This window comes from Siniperca chuatsi, linkage group LG17 (genome assembly GCF_020085105.1).
Source record: "Siniperca chuatsi isolate FFG_IHB_CAS linkage group LG17, ASM2008510v1, whole genome shotgun sequence".
Lineage (NCBI taxonomy): Eukaryota > Metazoa > Chordata > Actinopteri > Centrarchiformes > Sinipercidae > Siniperca > Siniperca chuatsi.
The window spans coordinates 28,722,534-28,740,749 of record NC_058058.1 but is presented as its reverse complement, the minus strand read 5'-3'; the positions used below and the strand labels follow the sequence as shown (position 1 = coordinate 28,740,749).

Here is an 18,216-nt window from a genome sequence, read left to right as displayed (position 1 = left end):
ACGTCGCGCCTAGGCACACTTTATTATTTTTAAAAATTATTGTTTAGTTTGTTAAAAAAATATTTATTTTGTTAAAAAATTAAAAATATAAAAATTTATAAAAATAAATATATTTTAAGTTCACAATTTAAATTTGAGTTCAAATTTGACTTCTGTTTTAGATAATTTCATTTTATTTATTGGGATTTAAAACAACTCCATCATGAGTTTTGCTCATGATGATGGATGGACCGTGGTGCGCTACAGCAAAAGGCGTCGTCGATCCTCTGAAAGGGATCGACAAAGAACATTTCAGGGCAAGACGGTGTAGTCCCTCATTCGTCCAGGAGTGTTCTATCGTAGAAAAGGTTTCAGTCGTAGTCATCTGGACACTGTTTTCAGAATCAAGACATTTGCCCCATCCGGAAGTCATTCTCAATTGTGGAAAAAATTGGACGGCAACTGGAAATTTAAGCTAATCTGAGTTACATAAGCCCTGCCCTCAGGAGGAATCTGCCTGAGTATCTGTTAATAGCTAGTTTCACCTGAAACTGCCCTAATAGTTTCAAGATGGCCCAGTGATCAGTAATCAGGCCTATTGTTCTCTGGCTGCATCTACTTCATCACTGTTAAGTGCCTGATTGGCATGTGATAGGCGTGACCAAGGTGATAATACACTCTGATAGACTTTGGGCAGATTAAATCTCAGACCACCATTTCTGTTCAAAGAGGGTTCTCTTTCTTCACAAAAATGGCTTCCTTGACGCCCGTTCAAACCAACTCTTCTCTCTACTAAGAATCTTCACCTCGCTGTCTTCAAATGTGTGGTTTGTAGCTTTTAAATGCAAATGCACGGCGCTCTGTAACCCTGAGTTAGCGTGTCGTCTGTGCTGATAAAGTCTTTTGTGAAGTGGCTGTTTGGTTCCGCCTATGTACCGTTCTTTGCCGTTTTCCTCACTGCACTGAATGGAGTAGACAACATTGCTCTGTTTTTGTGTGGGTAACTTGTCCTTAGGGTGAACGAGTTTCTGTCTTAAAGTGTTGCCTGGTTTAAAGAGGACCGGAACATCGTGCTGTCTAAAGATCCTTTGTAGTTTTTCAGACAGTCCTGCCCAACTTTATGTCTGGACGTACCATAGATTAGCGACTACCTGCATTACCAGAGCCAAATTATGGCTTACCAGAAAAGTCTGCAGATAGGTTGAGGAAGCGACGCCAGGGTATGCGAGGGGCGCATGGGAGGCGGGTAGGAAGCGGCTGTTGTCCGCCATGTTAGCTCTGCAAGGGCAAGGGAAAGCACTGGAGGGGGTCCGTGCCAGACACCTGCGCCTTTAACATCAGATGGTGCATGCGACAAGGGTTATCAATGACAATGCTAAGGATTTATGCACAGTTTCCACTAGCATGGGAAACATGCAGGCAGCCAGAAGGTGGTCTGAGTTGGGTTTACAGAGGGTGCTGATGAGAGCGTAGCCTAGTTTGGAGAGGTATGATCTACTAGGAAGCGGAGAAGTTTCTAGTCACTGAGTAGGAAATTACAGATGCGTCACTATGGTTAGGCCTTTTGGTTGAAGGTTAAGCTGCGAATTTAGATCCAGTTGAATTGAGACAGTTCGATACTGAACACATGGGTTGGAAGCCGCTCCTGAGCGAACTCAGGTGGACTGAAGTCCACGGTTAGCTACTGGATCAGGGTTTGACTACGGCTTCCAAGGGGCTGTCGGCACGGCACTTATAGGCTTGTCTGGCAGGGCGCTGTGGCTGCTATCGGATACGCCTCAGGAGGTAGGCCAGTCATGACTAGGCCTGCATGGCATGTTTGGCACGGACCTGGGAGCTAGAGTGCTCGGAGCAGGAAGTGAGCAAAACCGGGTGGTGTCCAGGAGCCGCGAAGCGGGAGGCTTTTGGGACAAAGAGCGCTAACACGGGTGCAGGAGAGAGGTGCAGCGGGACAACCGGGTCCGTTTCGCCAATGCGGCAGAGAGGCTAGGGAGGCCGGAACAGAGTCGAAGCTCAGGTGGGAGCAGACGGGGGACAGAGAGGGGAGGGAAGGCCAGGCCACGGCAGATGTGGAGGGTGAGGACTCACAGCAGAGTAGGCCAGTAGAAGTGGAGACAGGGGCAGAGAGGTGTAGGGTGGAGAGAGGCAGTATGCAAGTGGGGGGTGGGCTTGACTTGGCATGAGTCCAGGAGTCGTGAAAGCCTGTGCGCCTGGGGACAGGAGTGGACCCTGTAGGCACGTCATGGAGTAAAGATGAACTGAGGTTCAGAGGGAGACTGTTTACGAGGAGGGTGGGAATTGTAAAGAGGTTGAGGATTTTAAGGGTCATTGTGTTGACTGGTTGTTTCGGGTATGCGGAATGAGTTAAGTGGCTTTTTGATGGAACAAAGGACATGGCTGCAACTTCGGGTTCAGTTTGGAGTTAGCGGTCAGTGTATTGCGGAGTAAGGGATCTGGGTCGTGGAAAGCAGGGTTATTGGTAGGGTCAATGAAGGTGATGTTTGGTAAGATGTCGAAAAGGAGAGAGGGTATAATGAGGTTGGATACAGTGGACTCCCTGATGGTTTGTGAGGAGGAGGACATCGAATAAGATGGAACTCGAAGGGTAGGAGGATAGTAGACTTGCTTAGGCGTACTCAGGGTATTGGTGTTTTAGTTGGAGTTGTAAGAGTCAGGTGGTGTTATTGCCTAGGGAGTGTGCAGTAGAGGGTAGGCCATGTGAGGCTCATGGGTATGTTGGTGATCTGTTAGTGTGGTCTGGGGGGAGCTTCCTGTATTGTATGGGCGTGATCGGTGAGGATGAGGCTGTTGCCTAAAGCTGTAATTGAGAAAGGAAGCCTATTTGAGAATTCACGGCTTACTGAGCAGAAGGGGAGATGGAGTTGAAGGTAAGACTTGTTAATAGGGTAATCGAGAGTGATTCGACTGTTTCTGATAATGCTGGAAAGAATGCTCGTTAGAAGTGTCGATTTGATTGTGGCTGTAGATTTTTGAGTTGTACCGTGATGATGCGTTTGAGGGACGATTTGGAATGGGTTTTTTGAATATTTCTGAGGAATACATGTAACGGGTTACGATTATGAAAGTGCTTTGGGACTAGACAAGTGTTGGTAGTTGATGTATGGAAGTCCAGGGTGTAAATCTTATTCTATAAGAGCATAGTTGATAGTCGCAAACGGAGCAAGCCATGCTGATTGGTCACTGGCAGGTAAGGAGATGTTCCTTGATGGGCCGCCATAACACGTTACGCGCGGGACGGATTGTCGCTGCACAAGTGACAGGATACGGTGGAAGACCTTGCAGCATGCAAAGATCCGCGACACAGCATGGGTTGGTCACGATGCTGATTGACAGGATCATGAGCAGTGGTACCTTTTGGATTCCTTGTAAATGCTCATAATATCGTTTTGAAAGGCATAAACGTTAGCACTCGGCCCATCCTTCAACAGTCATGAATGCAGCATCCTCATTGGCTCTTGATGCAGTGCCGCTGAAGTGGCCCTTCTCGAATGTGGATAGAACAGAGTCAACCGTCTTCCTCTACGGCTGTGTAGAGCCTGATCGGGTAAGATACCTGTGCCTTGGCATCCTCCTTCCCCTCATGCAGCACAAAGAAATACTAGTGCCAGTGCATTATAACTCCCTGCAGGGAGTTAACCCCTTTGCCCCTAACCTCGCTTGAGCCTAGTAATCAACTACTCTTCCTTCAACAAATATTGCAACTACTTTGGTTATAATTGTTATTCAGGATACTATTGTTTTATTTTTCTTGTTTTTAAAGATGTCTTAAAACTCTTAATAATTTTAAAATTTTATTAGTTTGTCTTTTAAATTCATTTCCTACCTCCTTTCCTTTAGCAGCATCCTTGTGCCCCTCCCCACAACACAAACAAACACACTTGAGGGTGGGTACTTTACAAGGATAATGCCCACCCCACCAGGGGCTTGTGCACCTAATCAACCTATCAGCTAGGGACACATCAGCTCACACCTGTGTGGGGTAAGGCTATAAGTTTGCTGCCTTTCCTTTGTCTCCCATCTTCTGATGAAGCCGTTTGGCGAAAGCGTTAAGACAACTCTTTCTTCTCAGTTTTTCTTATAAACAGTATTTGTTTATTCTTAAATTCCATTTTAATCAGGAGGACTCAGCTTTTTATTGTTTTTACAGCACTTGTCTCTTTTATTGGAGTAAAATAGAAAACTTATCAGTGAACAATGGACCAGAAACCACCAACACAACAAGGCCTGTGAGGGCATCAGGCCTACTCAGGCCTACTCAGGCCTACTACAGCCTGCTACTATCACGACTGTGACCACACAAGTATCAGGCTCCTACAACTACAAGCGGTGAGTTGGTTTCCAACATAAAGAGTGTGCGCACACAGAAGACTTCACAACGGCCTGGAGATATATTCTCCAGAGATTCTACCTGGAATTTTAATGTCTGACACTGCTCCACTCTCCAGCAAAGCCCATCCAAGTTTACTGAACTGTTTTCCCACCTTGGACAAGACTGTTTTTCTCCTTTCCCCCTTCCTCCTTTTCTTTGTTTAAAAGTTTGTTTAGACACTGTAAGCTGTTTTAACACACCTTCTCTCAGTTGGTGATTGTTTTAAGGGTGTAGTTCTGTTAACAGACCACCAGATGTCATAACAAGCTTAAAAATCCCAGTGAGTCTAAATCTCCTCCTTTTTTCTTTGATTATTTGGATTTTTATGGTCTAAACAATTAACTGTTTATAATTACCTTTTTATCTCTTACTCTTAGATTGCTTAATATTAGCAGGTTGTTTATATTTGTTTTTTAATATTTTAAATTCACTTTTTATTTTTTTCTTAACATTTTTTTATGTTTTAAATCTTTTAACCATTTTCCCCCTCCCCCCCCTTTTTTATCAAAACTTACCTATTTAACAGAGTTCTCTTTCCTCTGTTGTTTTTTAAAGAACCTACCTGCCTTTTTATGACACCATGACTCTGCCACTCCAGAACCGGTTTACGGCATTGACCACACAGAACCTGGGTGAGTGGGAAAAGGGTTCCCCCTCCTCCTTGGTGAGACCTACACAGGAAACCATAGTGACACAACCAGTAGTAGATCAGACCAAAAATTATTTTAAACTACTGCAGGCTATCCATCACTCTGAGATCCTGGTTAACTGTGTTGGGATGACTCTTTCCCGGTGGGGATGATGAGAAAAGTAAATAAACTGACCTCGTTCATTAAACCTGCCTCACCTAACGGTGTCACGGAGGAGAGGGTCAAACTGAACACAGCACAATGGATGGATAACAATCTAGCAATTCTCAGGGACCATTACGATCAAGTCATTGCATCCATTCTTGACAGTCTGGGTCCTTTTCAGGAGGAGGCTTTCAGTAGAGCCATCAAGTGGGCCAGGGCTAGATACAGGCGTAAACTTACAACCGTCTGTAGAAACTCTGAGGAATATGACCCTTCTGGGTAAGCCACGCGTGGCCGCTTACCCAAGGAGTTGCTATCTGACGAGTTCCCACCTCTTCCACCTTCAGCTCAGTCTCAGGCGGTTCAAAACCCACAACAGAACACCCAGAGAGCATAACAGTTGAGCCTCAAGCTAAGCAGACTCCTGTAGCTCATCCCACATCTAGGGACATTACAGTACAACTCCATCACGCTCCCTTAGCAGTACACAATCTCTCTATCATTCCTTCACAAGGCGAGGAGGAGGCGGTGAAAGCTCCTTACCACAGTCTCTGAGAGGCCCAGACACAGAGAGGCGGGAGTTATATTCCCATCAGATCTCACCCTCTCCTCCTTCTTCTACCTTATCCCTAGGACTGTCAAGGCCCCCAAGTCCTGACCAAGACAGAGCAGTAGCGAATATGGAGGAAGCACACACCAGGGAGATTTTAGTGATACTACAAGGGTCCACTTCAGTAATGTGGCAGTGGATATGTCTGACTCACTCTCTCTTTTACTCACCCAATCACCTCCTTCTGTTCCCAAATCTCCCTATCAGGACCCTGGGCTGATGGGTGACCGTTCAGAGGCTTTCCAGACTTGTCGGAAGGTCAATAGCAAACCCGAAACAGGTGACTCCTAAAACCGACAAACAAAAGGAGCATGGGGACATGTGATGATGGGGAACACTGCTAAAGCTATAACATCAGCTCAAAGCAGCAGCAGCAGAAACAACAGCCCCCAATCTGAGTCCTCCACAAACCTTTCCAAAACACAGTCACCTTCAATGTCTGGCCTTGCCTCTGTCCGGGAACCTACAACCCATCAGAAAACAGAACAGAAAATTAGAAACTGGCAACTACACATCAAAAAACCTGTCCTAGTAATAGGAGACTCCAACCTGGCTCGTATTCCACCATTCACCAGTGATGAAGTTCAAGTTGACAGCTTCCCTGGTGCACAGTTCCATCATATTGACCAGGTACTAAAGAAACTCCAACCTGTTACTACCGTCAGTAAGGTTATTCTCTCCTTGGGTCTAAACAATTGTCTGAGACGCCAACAAATACTTACCATGTCCAAACAACTGAATGCTCTGCTGAAGACAGCTGAGGAGACATTTCCCAGTGCCTTAATATACATTCCCATCATTAATTACTCAGACAGATTGGAAAGAGAACAGAAAGTTTTATTGCAAGGCCTGAATCGGCTAATAAGCAAAAAAAGTAATGCACTCCCTGAGATCAGTCCACTAATATTCAAGACAGAATCTGGTGATCCCATCCACTGGACCAGAGATACAGCAGAGGCTCTGAAAGAGTTTTGGCTCGACCAGTTAAACATGTAGAGGGGGAACAACGCTTTAACCACCAACTTCATTTATCTAATATTACTAATCTTTGTTCTGGCTTTACCTTGACTCTTTTAGAACAGGATATCCTGGAACGAGGACTTACCTTTATCCCGGCGCCGGGGTACCCGATTTGCTGCAACTCCATGGCGACCTCCATGCTTACCATAGGAGACTCAAATTAATTAACCACTTTCAATATAATGATGATAATTACAGCAGTGAGCCTTTTACTAACCCTTCTCATTGGGAACCTGGTCTGGAGTCTTTACCACAGGCATTGCAAGTATTAATAAATAAAGATGAAACTCTGTTGTCAACTTTAAACCCCTACAGTTGGGCAAGTCAAATATTAGCATTGCCCAAAAACAGGCTCTAAGGTCTTTGAGCAGTAGGAAAGACATAATTATTAAACCAGCAGACAAGGGGGGCCAAATAGTGCTCCAGGATAGGTTCAATTACCTGTGTGAGGCGTACAGACAACTGGGAGACACCACCTATTATGTCCCTCTGACCCAATTGTTGCAATCTGAAACCCAACATATGGTTAGGCAAATAATCTCTAAATTATATGATGATAAACAGATTTCCAGTAAACAGAAGTATTATTTATTCGGGCGGATTCTCCTGCGCCCCGCCTATTCTATTTGCTGCCCAAAATCCATAAAACTCCAGAGACTTGGACCGTCCCTTATAAAATACCTGTTGGCAGGCCCATTGTTAGTGATTGTGGTTCAGAATCATATCGTATAGCGAAGTACATTGACTATTATATTAATCCCATCTCACAACAGCATCAAGCTATGTTAAAGATACTTATGAATTTATCAATAAGTTAAAGGACATGGAAGTACCTGAAAATGCCTTCCTCTTTTCTATTGATATTGATTCTCTGTATACTAACATAGACACTACCTTAGGACTCAAGGCAGTGGCGAGGCCTTCAGCGAGTCCCGGACCCCGGCGCCCGGACAAAGAGGTCCTCAGTTGTTAGAAATCACCTTAACACGTAATGACTTTGAGTTTAATGGTAAGTTTTATCTCCAGATATGCGGTTGTGCAATGGGAGAAAGTATTCCCCGCCTATGCAGATATATACCTCGCAGAATGGGAAAGGACTGCCTTTCTCAAATGTAAAAACTTACCTCTGCTGTATCTCCGGTACCTCGGCGATATTTTCGGTATCTGGACCAGTTCAGTGGAATCCTTTAAGGAATTCCTAACTGTGTTAAACTCTCATCACCCGAAAATCAAATTGAAACACAATTTACAGTTTGAGAAAGTTGAATTTCTGGACACGAAGGTCTTCTTCTGCAAATATATGGAGCATACTAAGAAATTAGCCACCAAAGTCTATTTCAAAGACACTGATAGACATGCCCTCCTTCACAAAACTAGCTATCATCCCAAACATACTTTCCGAGGTCTAATAAAATCACAACTGATCAGATTTCACCGTATTTGTACCTACCCTCAGGATGTAGAGGGCGCCACAAGGACCCTCTTTGCGGCACTCCGTCCTGGGGGTACACAAAACAGTTCCTTAGAGGATTAAGGCAGAGGTCAGGAACATCTTCAGGGACAGGGGAGAGTACAGTGGAAGAAAAAGGAGGGGGTTGGACCAACCCTCCCACTCATCCCCCTGGTGGTCACATACTCCCAACACCTGAGTACCCTTACTTCCCAGATCAGAAACAATTTCCAACAGACACAGGAAACAGTGGAACCTCTTCAAAAGTACCGTTTGATCATAGCAAACAGAAGAAACAGGAGTTTGAGAGATATTTTAGTTCGCACTGCATTTAATAAGCCAATGAAACAATCGGATAAATATCTTCTTAAACCTTCCCCCTTCATAGTCAACAGACATTCGGGCTGTGGAGCTCCTCTCCCTCAAAAACTAACACCAGAGGATTCCAATTTGGTTTATCTCATCCAGTGTGAACATTGTGATAAACTCTACATTGAGTGAAACAAGCAAAACCTTGAAAACACGTGTAACTCAACATATTTACCGTATTCGGGAGGAGAGCCACCACCTTACTTCATAGCACTTTAAAATGTTTGGTTTGGAGCATCTCAGGTATAGAGGCCTGGAGGGCAGAGGCGGTTGGTCCACCCTACAGCGCAAGCGAGCAGAGAGGAAATGGATCACTCGACTGAAGGCGTTAGACCCCAGTGGTTTTAATGAAAAATTATGATATGCTGTCTACCTAAAACCCCCTTCTTTTCCCCCTTTCCTTTTCTTTTTCCTTTTCCTTTCTCTATTCAGAACAATTCAAATCATCTTTATTGGCTGTACTCGGGACTAGCATTGGAAATTAACTTGGCATTCTCTCCTTAGAGATGAATCATACATTTTCTATTTGGCATGGTTTTTAATTATGTGTGTATATATATATATATTGTGTTTTAAATATTTTATTTAAATATGAATTTGCACAACTAACATAGCACTTGAATTTAGCACTTAGGGTGCAATTTTATTGTACTAATAACCTCCCCCTCTTTTAATCTATTTAGCATGCTTCCTTTTTAATTTATATGCATGTTATGTATTGTTCTTTTATAAATATTATTTATTCTTTTTTTGCGAGATAATGCGGCACCAATCACTTGCTAACCCTACTTCCCTTCCCATATTTTGATTGGTATTCTTCTGATTTATCTTCTCTTTTCCTTAGCAGCTTTCTTTAAACTTGACCCTCCCCTCCCTTTCCCTAACCTAACTTTTTCCCCCCATCCCTAACCCCAACCCTAACCCTTCCCTTCCCTAACCTAACCTTCCTCCCCCTTCCCTTCCCTAACCTTAACCTTCTTCCCTTCCTAACCCTAACCTTCTCCCCTAACCTAACCCTTACCCTTTTCCCTAACCTAACCTTTCTCCCCCTTCCCCTTTCCTAACCCCAACCTCCTCCCCTAACCTAAGTTTTCCCCTTTTCCTCTTTCCTAACCCCAAGTTTCCGTTTTTACTTACCTGTTTCCCTTTACCTACTTACCTTCCCATACTTACCTACCTGGGTGACCATTTGATCCTCCTTACCTTTGGTCAAATTTCTTTTCTTTTCCTTTCTCTTCTCCCCTTCTTTCCGGGCAGGTTCAGCGAGATCTCTCTTACCTAGAAGATGTAAAAAATTAAATAAAAATAAATAAATAAAAAAACACATTTTTAACAGAATTCGGCTTGGAGTTTTAAGCTTTAAAACTGAGTATTGGTCAGGACCTTAGGCAGACATTGCTGCAACAGGGCTATTCGGTTTCATCCTTTTGTTATGTATTTGTATATATTTTTCTATTATGTACATTATGATTTACTACATGCATGTTTTTCTATTGAAGCACTTATTCATATTAATATTATTATATAATTTCTTGTATCTCCCTCTGATTAATCAGCACTTACCTTTTTTATTTCCAGCACTTACCGCCCTGCTGCAGTTCTGTTTGTCTGCTTTTGTTTTCTTACCCAGTTGCTCTCCTGAAATTATACCTGAGTGCTTACTTTTTATGAATTATCAATGGTGGTGTCTCAAATCTCCCGTTACAGGAGAGATTTAACTGAGCCCGTCGACTGTTAGACTATGTAGTGCATTTATTCCATTTCTTAGTGATTTTAGTCCCAGACACTGATTTGTTGTTTCCCCTAATTTTTTCCTTTTGGTTTTTTTAAAAAAACTTTTTATAAACCACATAGTAGCACCTGTTGATTTTATGAACTTAGAATACAAAGAAATACTAGTGCCAGTGCATTATAACTCCCTGCAGGGAGTTAACCCCTTTTTGCCCCTAACCTCGCCCGAGCCTAGTAATCAACTACTCTTCCTTCAACAAATATTGCAACTACTTTGGTTATAATTGTTATTCAGGATACTATTGTTTTATTTTCTTGTTTTTAAAGATGTCTTAAAACTCTTAATAATTTTAAAATTTTATTAGTTTGTCTTTTTAAATTCATTTCCTACCTCCTTTCCTTTAGCAGCATCCTTGTGCCCCTCCCCCACAACACAAACAAACACACTTGAGGGTGGGTACTTTACAAGGATAATGCCACACCCCACCAGGGGGCTTGTGCACCTAATCAACCTATCAGCTAGGGACACATCAGCTCACACCTGTGTGGGGTAAGGCTATAAGTTTGCTGCCTTTCCTTTGTCTCCCATCTTCTGATGAAGCCGTTTGGCGAAACGTTAAGACAACTCTTTCTTCTCAGTTTTTCTTATAAACAGTATTTGTTTATTCTTAAATTCCATTTTAATCAGGAGGACTCAGCTTTTTATTGTTTTTACAGCACTTGTCTTTTTATTGGAGTAAAATAGAAAACTTATCAGTGAACAATGGACCAGAAACCACCAACACAACAAGGCCTGTGAGGGCATCAGGCCTACTCAGGCCTACTCAGGCCTACTGCAGCCTGCTACTATCACGACTGTGACCACACAAGTATCAGGCTCCTACAACTACAAGCGGTGAGTTGGTTTCCAACATAAAAGAGTGTGCGCACACAGAAGACTTCACAACGGCCTGGAGATATATTCTCCAGAGATTCTACCTGGAATTTTAATGTCTGACACTGCTCCACTCTCCAGCAAAGCCCATCAAGTTTACTGAACTGTTTTCCCACCTTGGACAAGACTGTTTTTCTCCTTTCCCCCTTCCTCCTTTTCTTTGTTTAAAAGTTTGTTTAGACACTGTAAGCTGTTTTAACACACCTTCTCTCAGTTGGTGATTGTTTTAAGGGTGTAGTTCTGTTAACAGACCACCAGATGTCATAACAAGCTTAAAAATCCCAGTGAGTCTAAATCTCCTCCTTTTTTCTTTGATTATTTGGATTTTTATGGTCTAAACAATTAACTGTTTATAATTACCTTTTTATCTCTTACTCTTAGATTGCTTAATATTAGCAGGTTGTTTAATATTTTAAATTCACTTTTTATTTTTTTCTTAACATTTTTTTATGTTTTAAATCTTTTAACCATTTTCCCCCTCCCCCCCCTTTTTTATCAAAACTTACCTATTTAACAGAGTTCTCTTTCCTCTGTTGTTTTTTAAAGAACCTACCTGCCTTTTTATGACACCATGACTCTGCCACTCCAGAACCGGTTTACGGCATTGACCACACAGAACCTGGGTGAGTGGGAAAAGGTCCCCCTCCTCCTTGGTGAGACCTACACAGGAAACCATAGTGACACAACCAGTAGTAGATCAGACCAAAAATTATTTTAAACTACTGCAGGCTATCCATCACTCTGAGATCCTGGTTAACTGTGTTCGGGATGACTCTTTCCCGGTGGGGATGATGAGAAAAGTAAATAAACTGACCTCGTTCATTAAACCTGCCTCACCTAACGGTGTCACGGAGAGAGAGGTCAAACTGAACACAGCACAATGGATGGATAACAATCTAGCAATTCTCAGGGACCATTACGATCAAGTCATTGCATCCATTCTTGACAGTCTGGGTCCTTTTCAGGGAGGCTTTCAGTAGAGCCATCAAGTGGGCCAGGGCTAGATACAGGCGTAAACTTACAACCGTCTGTAGAAACTCTGAGAATATGACCCTTCTGGGTAAGCCACCGCGTGGCCGCTTACCCAAGGAGTTGCTATCTGACGAGTTCCCACCTCTTCCACCTTCAGCTCAGTCTCAGACGGTTCAAAAACCCACAACAGAACACCCAGAGAGCATAACAGTTGAGCCTCAAGCTAAGCAGACTCCTGTAGCTCATCCCACATCTAGGGACATTACAGTACAACTCCATCACGCTCCCTTAGCAGTACACAATCTCTCTATCATTCCTTCACAAGGCGAGGAGGAGGCGGTGAAAGCTCCTTACCACAGTCTCTGAGAGGCCAGACACAGAGGCGGGAGTTATATTCCCATCAGATCTCACCCTCTCCTCCTTCTTCTACCTTATCCCTAGGACTGTCAAGGCCCCCAAGTCCTGACCAAGACAGAGCAGTGACGAATATGGAGGAAGCACACACCAGGGAGATTTTAGTGATACTACAAGGGTCCACTTCAGTAATGTGGCAGTGGATATGTCTGACTCACTCTCTCTTTTACTCACCCAATCACCTCCTTCTGTTCCCAAATCTCCCTATCAGGACCCTGGGCTGATGGGTGACCGTTCAGAGGCTTTCCAGACTTGTCGGAAGGTCAATAGCAAAGCGAAACAGGTGACTCCTAAAACCGACAAACAAAAGGAGCATGGGGACATGTGATGATGGGAACACTGCTAAAGCTATAACATCAGCTCAAAGCAGCAGCAGCAGAAACAACAGCCCCCAATCTGAGTCCTCCACAAACCTTTCCAAAACACAGTCACCTTCAATGTCTGGCCTTGCCTCTGTCAGGAACCTACAACCCATCAGAAAACAGAACAGAAAATTAGAAACTGGCAACTACACATCAAAAAACCTGTCCTAGTAATAGGAGACTCCAACCTGGCTCGTATTCCACCATTCACCAGTGATGAAGTTCAAGTTGACAGCTTCCTGGTGCACAGTTCCATCATATTGACCAGGTACTAAAGAAACTCCAACCTGTTACTACCGTCAGTAAGGTTATTCTCTCCTTGGGTCTAAACAATTGTCTGAGACGCCAACAAATACTTACCATGTCCAAACAACTGAATGCTCTGCTGAAGACAGCTGAGAGACATTTCCCAGTGCCTTAATATACATTCCCATCATTAATTACTCAGACAGATTGGAAAGAGAACAGAAAGTTTTATTGCAAGGCCTGAATCGGCTAATAAGCAAAAAAGTAATGCACTCCCTGAGATCAGTCCACTAATATTCAAGACAGAATCTGGTGATCCCATCCACTGGACCAGAGATACAGCAGAGGCTCTGAAAGAGTTTTGGCTCGACCAGTTAAACATGTAGAGGGGAACAACGCTTTAACCACCAACTTCATTTATCTAATATTACTAATCTTTGTTCTGGCTTTACCTTGACTCTTTTAGAACAGGATATCCTGGAGCGAGGACTTACCTTTATCCCGGCGCCGGGGTACCCGATTTGCTGCAACTCCATGGCGACCTCCATGCTTACCATAGGAGACTCAAATTAATTAACCACTTTCAATATAATGATGATAATTACAGCAGTGAGCCTTTTACTAACCCTTCTCATTGGGAACCTGGTCTGGAGTCTTTACCACAGGCATTGCAAGTATTAATAAATAAAGATGAAACTCTGTTGTCAACTTTAAACCCCTACAGTTGGGCAAGTCAAATATTAGCATTGCCCAAAAACAGGCTCTAAGGTCTTTGAGCAGTAGGAAAGACATAATTATTAAACCAGCAGACAAGGGGGGCCAAATAGTGCTCCAGGATAGGTTCAATTACCTGTGTGAGGCGTACAGACAACTGGGAGACACCACCTATTATGTCCCTCTGACCCAATTGTTGCAATCTGAAACCCAACATATGGTTAGGCAAATAATCTCTAAATTATATGATGATAAACAGATTTCCAGTAAACAGAAGTATTATTTATTCGGGCGGATTCTCCTCGCCCCGCCTATTCTATTTGCTGCCCAAAATCCATAAAACTCCAGAGACTTGGACCGTCCCTTATAAAATACCTGTTGGCAGGCCCATTGTTAGTGATTGTGGTTCAGAATCATATCGTATAGCGGAGTACATTGACTATTATATTAATCCCATCTCACAACAGCATCAAGCTATGTTAAAGATACTTATGAATTTATCAATAAGTTAAAGGACATGGAAGTACCTGAAAATGCCTTCCTCTTTTCTATTGATATTGATTCTCTGTATACTAACATAGACACTACCTATAGGACTCAAGGCAGTGGCGAGGCCTTCCAGCGAGTCCCGGACCCCGGCGCCCGGACAAAGAGGTCCTCAGTTGTTAGAAATCACCTTAACACGTAATGACTTTGAGTTTAATGGTAAGTTTTATCTCCAGATATGCGGTTGTGCAATGGGGAGAAAGTATTCCCCGCCTATGCAGATATATACCTCGCAGAATGGGAAAGGACTGCCTTTCTCAAATGTAAAAACTTACCTCTGCTGTATCTCCGGTACCTCGGCGATATTTTCGGTATCTGGACCAGTTCAGTGGAATCCTTTAAGGAATTCCTAACTGTGTTAAACTCTCATCACCCGAAAATCAAATTGAAACACAATTTACAGTTTGAGAAAGTTGAATTTCTGGACACGAAGGTCTTCTTCTGCAAATATATGGAGCATACTAAGAAATTAGCCACCAAAGTCTATTTCAAAGACACTGATAGACATGCCCTCCTTCACAAAACTAGCTATCATCCCAAACATACTTTCCGAGGTCTAATAAAATCACAACTGATCAGATTTCACCGTATTTGTACCTACCCTCAGGATGTAGAGGGCGCCACAAGGACCCTCTTTGCGGCACTCCGTCCTGGGGGTACACAAAGCAGTTCCTTAGAGGATTAAGGCAGAGGTCAGGAACATCTTCAGGGACAGGGGAGAGTACAGTGGAAGAAAAGGAGGAGGGGTTGGACCAACCCTCCCACTCATCCCCCTGGTGGTCACATACTCCCAACACCTGAGTACCCTTACTTCCCAGATCAGAAACAATTTCCAACAGACACAGGAAACAGTGGAACCTCTTCAAAAGTACCGTTTGATCATAGCAAACAGAAGAAACAGGAGTTTGAGAGATATTTTAGTTCGCACTGCATTTAATAAGCCAATGAAACAATCGGATAAATATCTTCTTAAACCTTCCCCCTTCATAGTCAACAGACATTCGGGCTGTGGAGCTCCTCTCCCTCAAAAACTAACACCAGAGGATTCCAATTTGGTTTATCTCATCCAGTGTGAACATTGTGATAAACTCTACATTGGTGAAACAAGCAAAACCTTGAAAACACGTGTAACTCAACATATTTACCGTATTCGGGGAGGGAGAGCCACCACCTTACTTCATAAGCACTTTAAAATGTTTGGTTTGGAGCATCTCAGGTATAGAGGCCTGGAGGGCAGAGGCGGTTGGTCCACCCTACAGCGCAAGCGAGCAGAGAGGAAATGGATCACTCGACTGAAGGCGTTAGACCCCAGTGGTTTTAATGAAAAATTATGATATGCTGTCTACCTAAAACCCCCTTCTTTTCCCCCTTTCCTTTTCTTTTTCCTTTTCCTTTCTCTATTCAGAACAATTCAAATCATCTTTATTGGCTGTACTAAGGACTAGCATTGAAATTAACGGCATTCTCTCCTTAGAGATGAATCATACATTTTCTATTTGGCATGGTTTTTAATTATGTGTGTATATATATATATATTGTGTTTTAAATATTTTATTTAAATATGAATTTGCACAACTAACATAGCACTTGAATTTAGCACTTAGGGTGCAATTTTATTGTACTAATAACCTCCCCCCCCCCCCTCTTTTAATCTATTTAGCATGCTTCCTTTTTAATTTATATGCATGTTATGTATTGTTCTTTTATAAATATTATTTATTCTTTTTTTTGCGAGATAATGCCGGCACCAATCACTTGCTAACCCTACTTCCCTTCCCATATTTTGATTGGTATTCTTCTGATTTATCTTCTCTTTTCCTTAGCAGCTTTCTTTAAACTTGACCCTCCCCTCCCTTTCCCTAACCTAACTTTTCCCCCCATCCCTAACCCCAACCCCTAACCCTTCCCTTCCCTAACCTAACCTTCCTCCCCCTTCCCTTCCCTAACCTTAACCTTCTTCCCTTCCTAACCTAACCTTCCTCCCCTAACCCTAACCCTTACCCTTTTCCCTAACCTAACCTTTCTCCCCCCTTCCCCTTTCCTAACCCCAACCTCCTCCCCTAACCTAAGTTTTCCCCTTTTCCTCTTTCCTAACCCCAAGTTTCCGTTTTTACTTACCTGTTTCCCTTTACCTACTTACCTTCCCATACTTACCTACCTGGGTGACCATTTGATCCTCCTTACCTTTGGTCAAATTTCTTTTTCTTTTCCTTTCTCTTCTCCCCTTCTTTCCGGGCAGGTTCCAGCGAGATCTCTCTTACCTAGAAGATGTAAAAAATTAAATAAAAATAAATAAATAAAAAACACACATTTTTAACACAGGAATTCGGCTTGGAGTTTTAAGCTTTAAAACTGAGTATTGGTCAGGACCTTAGGCAGACATTGCTGCAACAGGGCTATTCGGTTTCATCCTTTTTGTTATGTATTTGTATATATTTTTCTATTATGTACATTATGATTTACTACATGCATGTTTTTCTATTGAAGCACTTATTCATATTAATATTATTATATAATTTCTTGTATCTCCCTCTGATTAATCAGCACTTACCTTTTTATTTCCAGCACTTACCGCCCTGCTGCAGTTCTGTTTGTCTGCTTTTGTTTTCTTACCCAGTTGCTCTCCTGAAATTATACCTGAGTGCTTACTTTTTATGAATTATCAATGGTGGTGTCTCAAATCTCCCGTTACAGGAGATTTAACTGAGCCCGTCGACTGTTAGACTATGTAGTGCATTTATTCCATTTCTTAGTGATTTTAGTCCCAGACACTGATTTGTTGTTTCCCCTAATTTTTTCCTTTTGGTTTTTTTAAAAAAACTTTTTATAAACCACATAGTAGCACCTGTTGATTTTATGAACTTAGAATACAAAGAAATACTAGTGCCAGTGCATTATAACTCCCTGCAGGGAGTTAACCCCTTTTGCCCTAACCTTTAACACCGGTCGGCTTGGAGTTTTAAGCTTTTAAACTGAGTATTGGTCAGGACCTTAGGCAGACATTGCTGCAACAGGGCTATTCTGTTTCATTGTTTTGTTGTGTATTTGTATATTTTTTCTATTATGTACATTACGATATACTATATGCATGTTTTTTTCTATTGAAGCACTTATTCATATTACTATTATTAATATAATTTCTTGTATCTCCCTTTGATTAATCAGCACTTACCTTTTTTTATTTCCAGCACTTACCGCCCTGCTGCAGTTCTGTTTGTCTGTTTTTTGTTTTACTGACCCAGTTGCTCTCCTGAAATTATACCTGAGTATTTACTTTTTATGAATTATCAATGGTGGTGTCTCAAATCTCCCCGTTACAGGAGATTTAACTGAGCCCCGTCGACTGTTAGACTATGTAGTCATTTATTCCATTTCTTAGTGATTTTAGTCCCAGACACTGATTTGTTGTTTCCCCTAATTTTTTCCTTTTGGTTTTTTTTAAACCTTTTATGAACCACATAGTAGCACCTGTTGATTTTATGAACTTAGAATACAAAGAAATACTAGTGCCAGTGCATTATAACTCCCTGCAGGAGTTAACCCCTTTTTCACCTAACCTAACCCTAACCCTAACCACACCCCTCCCTTCCCTTACCTCTATCCCTTTACCAAATCTAACCCCACCCTTTTCCTAAAATGTATCCCTAAAGATATTCAAAAAAAAATGCATACATAGACTTAAAAT

At 42.4% G+C, this 18,216-nt stretch overlaps 1 long non-coding RNA gene across 1 annotated transcript; it reads right to left on the bottom strand.

Moving 5' to 3' along the window:
- Nucleotides 1-14,755: 14,755 nt before the first annotated feature.
- On the bottom strand, nucleotides 14,756-16,828 carry LOC122864266. The gene is made up of 3 exons (XR_006375192.1): nucleotides 16,716-16,828; nucleotides 15,677-15,784; nucleotides 14,756-15,181 (listed from the first exon to the last, which is right to left on the bottom strand). It is a non-coding gene; the product is annotated as an uncharacterized LOC122864266 (long non-coding RNA).
- Nucleotides 16,829-18,216: the final 1,388 nt, after the last annotated feature.